Source organism: Parambassis ranga, chromosome 6 (assembly GCF_900634625.1).
Source record: "Parambassis ranga chromosome 6, fParRan2.1, whole genome shotgun sequence".
Taxonomy (NCBI): Eukaryota; Metazoa; Chordata; class Actinopteri; family Ambassidae; genus Parambassis; species Parambassis ranga.
Window position 1 is genome coordinate 713,612 of NC_041027.1, and position 9,704 is coordinate 723,315.

At 46.2% G+C, this 9,704-nt stretch overlaps 1 protein-coding gene across 1 annotated transcript in view; it reads right to left on the reverse strand.

Annotated features, from left to right (window-relative positions):
* Positions 1-2,788, reverse strand: part of il34 (interleukin 34) — a 108,142-nt gene extending 105,354 nt beyond the window's left edge. Inside the window, exon 1 of the mRNA XM_028407543.1 lies at positions 2,567-2,788. The gene's annotated coding sequence lies outside the window, so the exon portion shown is untranslated. The remainder of the gene's footprint in view (positions 1-2,566) is intronic.
* Between the last annotated feature and the right edge of the window lie 6,916 nt (positions 2,789-9,704).

Below are 9,704 nucleotides of genomic sequence, written 5' to 3' on the forward strand. Positions count from 1 at the left end.
AAAGCCACATCCAAGCCGCCTTTAGGATACCTTGGGAAAATTAGTCTGCCATGCCTTTCCATACTGCCTAACCTGCAGCCTGACTCCTCTTCCTGCTGCCAGTTATCTTATTAATTTACTAGTTTGTGTTTTTTGTTTACCACTCGTATCCACTCACCTTGACTTTATGGTAGCGTGGAAAGGGCCAATGAATTATACCTGTTCTTTAACAGATTTGACACTGCGGTCCTGGTCCCCGCTGACTCTCCTGTTTTGAAACCTGCACCGCTCCCTCCCCTCCCCCTCTTGATGCCTCCATCACTGGTAATGACCCCCCACCTCCAAACACCTCCTCTAACGGCCCTCTTCTGTCTGTGCATTCCCCTCCTCTGCACTCTAAGTCTCCACTCTTTACACCTCTCCAGGTTAGAAGACAGCTGAGCAAACTCCCCACCAGCAAGGCTGCAGGACCTGATGGTGTTAGCCCTTGGGTCCTCAAAGACTGTGCTGACCAGTGATGAAAAATTTACACCAGTTCTGTGGAGTGCTTCACCGGGTCTTCATCATGAGCCTTAGTCTCCAGAGGGTCCCTGTGCTGTGGTAGACATCCTGCATAGTGCCGGTGCCAAAGACACCGCGGCCCAGTGGTTCTTCGGACTACTGACCAGTGGCACTGACGTCACACATCATGAAGACCCTGGAGAGACTCATTCTGGAACTGCTCTGGCCTACTGTTAGGCCTCACCTGGACCCTCTCCGGTTCGCCTACCAGCCTCAGCTGGGAGTTGAGGATGCCATCATCTACCTACTGAACCGTGTCTACACCCACCTGGACAAGCCAGCAAGCACTGTGAGGGTCATGTTTTTTGACTTCTCCAGTGCCTTCAACACTATCAAGCCGGCTCTTCTGGGTGAGAAACTGACAGCGATGCAGGTAGAGCCCCCCCTTGTGTCAGGGATTGTGGATTATCTAACTGGTAGACCACAGTATGTGCGGATGCAGCGGTGTTTGTCTGACACAGTGGTCAGCAGCACCGGGGCCCCTTTCTCCCTTCCTCTTCACGCTCTACACCTCTGACTTCAGCTAGCGACTTCAGTTTTCTGATGCCATGGGGGAGATGGGATGTATCAGCAAAGGTGGAGAGTCTGAGTACAGGACTGTGGTGCACAGCTTTGTCACATGGTGCGAGCAGAACCAATGTGGCAAAGACAAGGGAGCTGGTTGTGGACCTGAGGAGGACCAAGACACACGTGGCTCCAGTTTCCATCGGTGGGCAGAGTGTGGACATTGTTGAGAATTACAAATACCTGGGAGTGGTTTTGGACAATAAACTTGACTGGACTAAAAACACTGAAGCCCTCTACAAGAAGGGCCAGAACCGCCTCTATTTTCTGAGAAGGCTCCGGTCCTTTTACATCTGTTGGACTATGCTGAGGATTTTTTTTATGAGTCTGTGGTTGCCAGTGCCATTTTGTTTGCTGTTGTGTGCTGGGGCAGCAGACTGAAAGCAGCGGACACAAACAGACTCAATAAACTGATCACAGCCGGTGATGTTGTGGGGGTGGAGCTGGATTCCCTGACAGCAGTGTCAGAGAGAAGGATGCTGTCTAAGCTGCAGGGGATCCTGGAGAACAGCTTCTATCCTCTCACCACATGCTGCTGAGGTGCAGGAGTACTTTCAGTGCTACTGATCCCTCCTAAATGCACCACTGAGCGCCACAGGAGGTCATTCCTTCCTGTGGCCATCAAACTGTGCAACTTCTCCCTCTGAGATTGGAGAATCTGATCTAACACACTGTCTTGTTAATTATATCAATTTATTGTAGACACTGTAAGATTTTACTGCAGCAGGTCAATATGTGCGCACAAAAGACGAAGACCATCCCTGCCTTCACAGAGACTTTCAGAAAGATACACTGAACACACACAAAGCCTGGACCAACTGGTCCTTATAAATAACTTATGTTTGGCTCATATAAAGAAATTGGAAAGGTATGGACACCCTTGTTAGCATATATAATAACTTCTTTCTTTCTTTTTCTTTTTACAGCATCAGAAGTCTGTTTCTCTCTCACGTTTTTTTCCACCAGCATGCTGTAAATGTGTAACCTGAACTTGTGTCAAGTCTTTTATTTAGTCCGCTGCAGTGTTTGATGCAGATGTATATAGACACTGTAACACTAAAGATCTTACGCACCTGACGAAAGTGAAAGTATTGCTGGACAAACGAAGCTGCACGCACAAGCACATGCAGCAACACACACACACACACTCGCTGAGAGAGAGAGAAACACACCTGTGTCGAAAAAGCAAAGCCAAATGAGCACACAATATTGTACTTCTATCTTTGTGAGTTCATCCTTTGGCATAACGCACAGCCTAAATCCTTCTTCAACCACCATCATCAAAGTGACTGATTCAATTCCTGTCATTTAATCAAAGTTCTAACATTAACCTTAAAACGGAGTATTAATCCTCAAACAGTGCTTTGAGGGATTGTCAAAGCAATGCCCTTTCCTCCAGTGTCTAAAACTTAAACGGGTCCCTACAAAGATAGAGGTACAAATCACAAGGGTACGCACGCACCTCGACTGTCCCTTTGCGCGTAGTCCTGGGACGCGTAAAGTCCGTGTCAGCCCAAATGCCGCGGCTGTAATGAGCTCTTGTTAAATTAGAAGAAAATCCGAGCGACAAGGGTCCAATCATAAACTTGCCTATAAATGTTATTAGGGGCCATAGCAGGATCCGTCCATAAAGGGAGCTGCAGTGCGCTGTCTGTGTGTGCCGCCAAGTGCGCAACAGGCTGGCCTGCAGCTCCTTCCAGTCTTCCAGATATAAATACGGCCTGTTTTTCAAAATAAAAGCCACACCGACGATTTACATGAGGCCAATTCAAAGGCGCATCACCGCATATTATAATTGCTGCTGTGGTTATGTACGGATCTTAGCAAACATGACTGATGAGTTTCACAACCATGCTTGGCACCCATAACCCCTCAACTACATTGTTCGAGCCATCAGCCGGCTCTTGTCGTGCTCTACAGGCGAGACTATGGCACAGCCCCCCCCTTTTTTTTCTTCTGACCGTCATAAATTACTGTACTGTGTGCTGTGCTGCACGTTTGTTAATTATTGAGCTAAAAGGTGTACCGGTATATTATTATACTATTTAAATAGCCGAACTTATAGGAACATATTAATAAATGTTACTAGTTTGTGGCCAATTCAGTTGCACTTTAATTTATTTTGAAAGTTATGATCAAACCGGAATTGCTGGCACTGCGTCTTGTGCATCTTGACACGGGAGTTAAATGTGGTTTAGCATGTTGCTCCCTAACAGATAACAGATGACAGACTACCTGGACTTCAAGTGATTGTCCTGTGGTTTGCCGTACATGTGTTTTCAGTCACCTCCTCCACCTCTTCTTCTTTTTCTTCTGCTGCTGCCGCCACCACGCCTCCCTTTATAACGTCTTACCTGCCTATTTATCAAAAAATATTTATCAAAAAATAAAATAAATGACATATGAGATAATTGGTGGAGGATGCAGTTGCCGTCTGAGCTTGCATGATTCAGGGATTTTGCATTAAAAGGAGCCAGATCACACCAAAACACTCAGGGCCAAACCTCCACCACAACCGCATGCATCTCTCCAGACTGGCTGCTGAGCTCAGACGGGAAAGCCCACAGAAAGGAGCAAGGGATAATTGTTTTTTAGGGCCCGAGCACCGAATGGTGCAAGAGCCCTATTGAAACCCTTAGGATTATTATTAGGGCCCGAGCACCGAATGGTGCAAGAGCCCTATTGAAACCCTTAGGATTATTATTAGGGCCCGAGCACCGAATGGTGCAAGAGCCCTATTGAAACCCTTAGGATTATTATTTTTCATTTTTTTTCCTTCCCCCCCTAAGATCGCATTTTTGGGGGCCTTAACATGCCCAAAAACTCACCAAACTTGGTAGAAAAATTCATTCGCCCGAAAAATTTTGAAATTTGCTGACTTTTGAAATGCACATATAAAAATGGCTCTATAGCGCCCCCAACGCGTAGCCCCTCTGGCCGGTTTGACACAGGATTATGAAAATTGGCACACATATGTATCACCTCAAGACGCACAAAAAAGTCTCTTGGACCCCCCCTCCAAACCCAACAGGAAGTCCGCCATTTGAAGGTTTGTGGCCATTTTTGGCGATGTGTGACCCTGCTGCCAAACTTTTCACGCCTCGCATACTTCAACGGATTGAGCTGAAATTCGCCGTGTCCACTCAGGACACCATAGGGAATAGACGCATTCCAAAACTCTTACAAAAGTCTTACGGTGTGGCCGGGGCGTGGCCTCAAAGTTTGACCATTTCTGAGGACACAGAAAGTCTCTATAACTTCTTCGTTTTCTGTCCGATCTGTACGAAATGTCACATGTATGATCAGAGTCTGACCCTAAACACATCTATACAACAATATTGAGGCTTTGACAGAGCGCCACCTACTGGCTACACAAAATGTTGTGTTTTCATAGGTTTTTCTGCCTGCCCCCCTGGCCTGTTTTGAGTAGGGTCATGAAAATTGGTACACATGTGTATCACCCCAAGATGCACAAAAAAGTCTCTTGGACCCCCCCTCCAAACCCAACAGGAAGTCCGCAATTTTGAAATTTCTGTTAATTTTTGGCGATTTGTGACCCTCCTACAAAACTTTTCACGCCTTGCATACTTCATCCAATCAAGCTGAAAATCACTGTGTGCACTCAGGACACCATAGGGAATAGACGCATTCCAAAACTCTTACAAAAGTATTACGGTGTGGTGGGGGCGTGGCCTCAAAGTTGACCATTCGCCATTACAAAGGAACTCCCTGTATTTGTTGCCCTAACGCGTAGCCCCTCTGGCCACTTTGACACAGGATCGTGAAAAGTAGCACAGATGTGTATCACCCCAAGACGCACAAAAAAGTCTCTTGGACCCCCCCTCCAAACCCAACAGGAAGTCCGCCATTTTGACTTTTGTGGCCATTTTTTGCCTATTTGTGACCCTGCTTCAAAACCTTTCACGCCTCACATACTTCATGCAATTGAGCTGAAAATCACTGTGTCCACTCAGGACACCATAGGGAATAGACGCATTCCAAAACTCTTTCAAAAGTATTACCGTGTGGCAGGGGAGTGGCCTCAAAGTTGACCATTCGCCATTACAAAGGAACTCGCTGTGTTTTATGCAGTACTACCCATATACTTTATGCAATGTGGACAAAATCTTACAGTACTGCTATAGCCCCGAGTCTGAACAGATATATATGCTAATAGGATGATTCGGTCATAGCGCCACCTACTGGTAGCAGGAAAGTTTGGTTGTAAACATGTGTTTGTTGTATATCTGTGGAAATGAGAGGAGGAGAGCATAGCACAGGACAGTATAGGAGACGAGAGCATAGGAGAGAAGACTGCGATGACCCCGCGGATTGCAAGGTGCGCGAGGGCCCGCAATGCTGCTTGCAGCTTTAATTTTTTTTTTTTTTTTCTTTCCCCCCCTTACATCGCATTTTTGGGGGCCTTAACATGCCCAAAAACTCACCAAACTTGGTAGAAAAATTCATTCGCCCGAAAAATTTTGAAATTTGCTGACGTTTGAAACGCACATAGGAAAATGACTCTATAGCGCCCCCAACGCGTAGCCCCTCTGGCCGGTTTGACACAGGATTATGAAAATTGGCACACATATGTATCACCTCAAGACGCACAAAAAAGTCTCTTGGACCCCCCCTCCAAACCCAACAGGAAGTCCGCCATTTGAAGGTTTGTGGCCATTTTTGGCGATGTGTGACCCTGCTGCCAAACTTTTCACGCCTCGCATACTTCATCGGATTGCGCTGAAATTCGCCGTGTCCACTCAGGACACCATAGGGAATAGACGCATTCCAAAACTCTTACAAAAGTCTGACGGTGTGGCCGGGGCGTGGCCTCAAAGTTTGACCATTTCTGAGGACACAGAAAGTCTCTATAACTTCTTCGTTTTCTGTCCGATCTGTACGAAATGTCACATGTATGATCAGAGTCTGACCCTAAACACATCTATACAACAATATTGAGGCTTTGACAGAGCGCCACCTACTGGCTACACAAAATGTTGTGTTCTCATAGGTTTTTCTGCTTGCCCCTGTGGCCTGTTTTGAGTAGGGTCACGAAAATTGGCACACATGTTTATCACCCCAAGATGCACAAAAAAGTCTCTTGGACCCCCCTTCCAAACCCAACAGGAAGTCCGCCATTTTGAAATTTCTGTTAATTTTTGGCGATTTGTGACCCTGCTACAAAACTTTTCACGCCTCGCATACTTCATCCAATCAAGCTGAAAATCACTGTGTCCACTCAGGACACGATACAGAATAGACGCATTCCAAAACTCTCACAAAAGTATTACAGTGTGGTGGGGGCATGGCCTCAAAGTTGACCATTCGCCATTACAAAGGAACTCACTGTATTTATTGCCCTAATGCGTAGCCCCGCTGGCCAGTTTGACACAGGATCATGAGAATTAGCACACATGTGTATCACCCCAAGACGCACAAAAAAGTCTCTTGGACCCCCCCTCCAAACCCAACAGGAAGTCCACCATTTTGACTTTTGTGGCCATTTTTTGCCTATTTGTGACCCTGCTTCAAAACTTTTCACGCCTCACATACTTCATGCAATTGAGCTGAAATTCACTGTGTCCACTCAGGACACCACAGGGAATAGACGCATTCCAAAACTCTTACAAAAGTCTTACGGTGTGGTGGGGGCGTGGCCTCAAAGTTGACCATTCGCCATTACAAAGGAACTCCCTGTATTTTTTGCCCTAATGTGTAGCCCCGCTGGCCAGTTTGACACAGGTTCATGAAAATTAGCACACATGTGTATCACCCCAAGACGCACAAAAAAGTCTCTTGGACCCCGCCTCCAAACCCAACAGGAAGTCCGCCATTTTGACTTTTGTGGCAATTGTTTGCCTATTTTTGACCCTGCTTCAAAACTTTTCACGCCTCACATACTTCATGCAATTGAGCTGAAATTCACTGTGTCTACTCAGGACACCATAGGGAATAGATGCATTCCAAAACTCTTTCAAAAGTATTACCGTGTGGCGGGGGAGTGGCCTCAAAGTTGACCGTTCGCCATTACAAAGGAACTCGCTGTGTTTTATGCAGTACTACCCATATACTTTATGCAATGTGGACAAAATCTTACAGTACTGCTATGGACCCGAGTCTGAACAGATATATATGCTAATAGGATGATACGGTCATAGCGCCACCTACTGGTAGCAGGAAAGTTTCGTTGTAAACATGTGTTTGTTGTATCTCTGTGGAAATAAGAGGAGAGCATAGGACAGGAGAGTATAGGAGACAAGAGCATAGGAGAGAAGACTGCGATGACCCCGCGGATCGCAAGGTGCGCGAGGGCCCGCAATGCTGCTTGCAGCTTTAATTTTTTTTTTTTTTTTTTTTTTTTTTTTTTTCCCCCTCCGAGATCGCATTTTTGGAGGCCTTAACATGCCCAAAAACTCACCAAACTTGGTAGAAAAATTCATTCGCCCGAAAAATTTTGAAATTTGCTGACTTTTGAAATGCACATATAAAAATGGCTCTATAGCGCCCCCAACGCGTAGCCCCTCTGGCCGGTTTGACACAGGATTATGAAAATTGGCACACATATGTATCACCTCAAGACGCACAAAAAAGTCTCTTGGACCCCCCCTCCAAACCCAACAGGAAGTCCGCCATTTGAAGGTTTGTGGCCATTTTTGGCGATGTGTGACCCTGCTGCCAAACTTTTCACGCCTCGCATACTTCAACGGATTGAGCTGAAATTCGCCGTGTCCACTCAGGACACCATAGGGAATAGACGCATTCCAAAACTCTTACAAAAGTCTGACGGTGTGGCCGGGGCGTGGCCTCAAAGTTTGACCATTTCTGAGGACACAGAAAGTCTCTATAACTTCTTCGTTTTCTGTCCGATCTGTACGAAATGTCACATGTATGATCAGAGTCTGACCCTAAACACATCTATACAACAATATTGAGGCTTTGACAGAGCGCCACCTACTGGCTACACAAAATGTTGTGTTTTCATAGGTTTTTCTGCCTGCCCCCCTGGCCTGTTTTGAGTAGGGTCATGAAAATTGGTACACATGTGTATCACCCCAAGATGCACAAAAAAGTCTCTTGGACCCCCCCTCCAAACCCAACAGGAAGTCCGCAATTTTGAAATTTCTGTTAATTTTTGGCGATTTGTGACCCTCCTACAAAACTTTTCACGCCTCGCATACTTCATCCAAATGAGCTAAAACTCACTGTGTCCACTCAGGACACCATAGGGAATAGACGCATTCAAAAACTCTTACAAAAGTCTGACGGTGTGGCGGGGGCGTGGCCTCAAAGTTGACCATTCGCCATTACAAAGGAACTCACTGTATTTATTGCCCTAATGCGTAGCCCCGCTGGCCAGTTTGACACAGGATCATGAGAATTAGCACACATGTGTATCACCCCAAGACGCACAAAAAAGTCTCTTGGACCCCGCCTCCAAACCCAACAGGAAGTCCGCCATTTTGACTTTTGTGGCAATTGTTTGCCTATTTTTGACCCTGCTTCAAAACTTTTCACGCCTCACATACTTCATGCAATTGAGCTGAAATTCACTGTGTCTACTCAGGACACCATAGGGAATAGATGCATTCCAAAACTCTTTCAAAAGTATTACCGTGTGGCGGGGGAGTGGCCTCAAAGTTGACCGTTCGCCATTACAAAGGAACTCGCTGTGTTTTATGCAGTACTACCCATATACTTTATGCAATGTGGACAAAATCTTACAGTACTGCTATGGACCCGAGTCTGAACAGATATATATGCTAATAGGATGATACGGTCATAGCGCCACCTACTGGTAGCAGGAAAGTTTGGTTGTAAACATGTGTTCGTTGTATGTCTGTGGAAATAAGAGGAGAGCATAGAACAGGAGAGTATAGGAGACAAGAGCATAGGAGAGAAGACTGTGATGACCCCGCGGATCGCAAGGTGCGCGAGGGCCCGCAATGCTGCTTGCAGCTTTAATTTGTTGTTGTTTTTTTTGCGCCACCCCACCCCCCACTAGAAACGTTTGGCTCAATAATCATTTATGCTTCTCACACAAGTTTATATGAAACTTACAGTAGTATTTATATTTATACTTCTGCAGTGTGTAACTCTGACTCATACCCTAGCCATAGCCAGAAGATTATAAGTGAGAGTACATTATGTGTTCAAGCACATCTGGACAAAGGGAGGGGCACAGTGAGGATTCTTTTCTTGGACTTCTCAAGTGCCTTCAACACCATCCAGCCCCTACTGGTACTACTGGACAAACTGAGGGATATGTCAGTGGACCACTACTTGGTGTCCTGGATTGCTGACTACCTCACTGAGAGACCGCAGTACGTCAGGCTAAAGGACACCAGGACTTCTGCTACAACTCAGAATGTTGTCACATCCAGAAGTTTGCAGATGACACAGCCATCGTGGGGTGTATCAGGGATAATGGAGAGGATGAGTACAGGAGTGTAGTCAGTGACTTTGTCACCTGGAGTCAGATGAACCATCTCCAGCTTAACACCTCAAAGACTAAGGAGCTGGTCATCGACTTCAGGAATTCCAGCCCACAGCCACGTCCAGTGACCATCAGGGACGACGAGGTGGAGATTGTAGGCAACTAC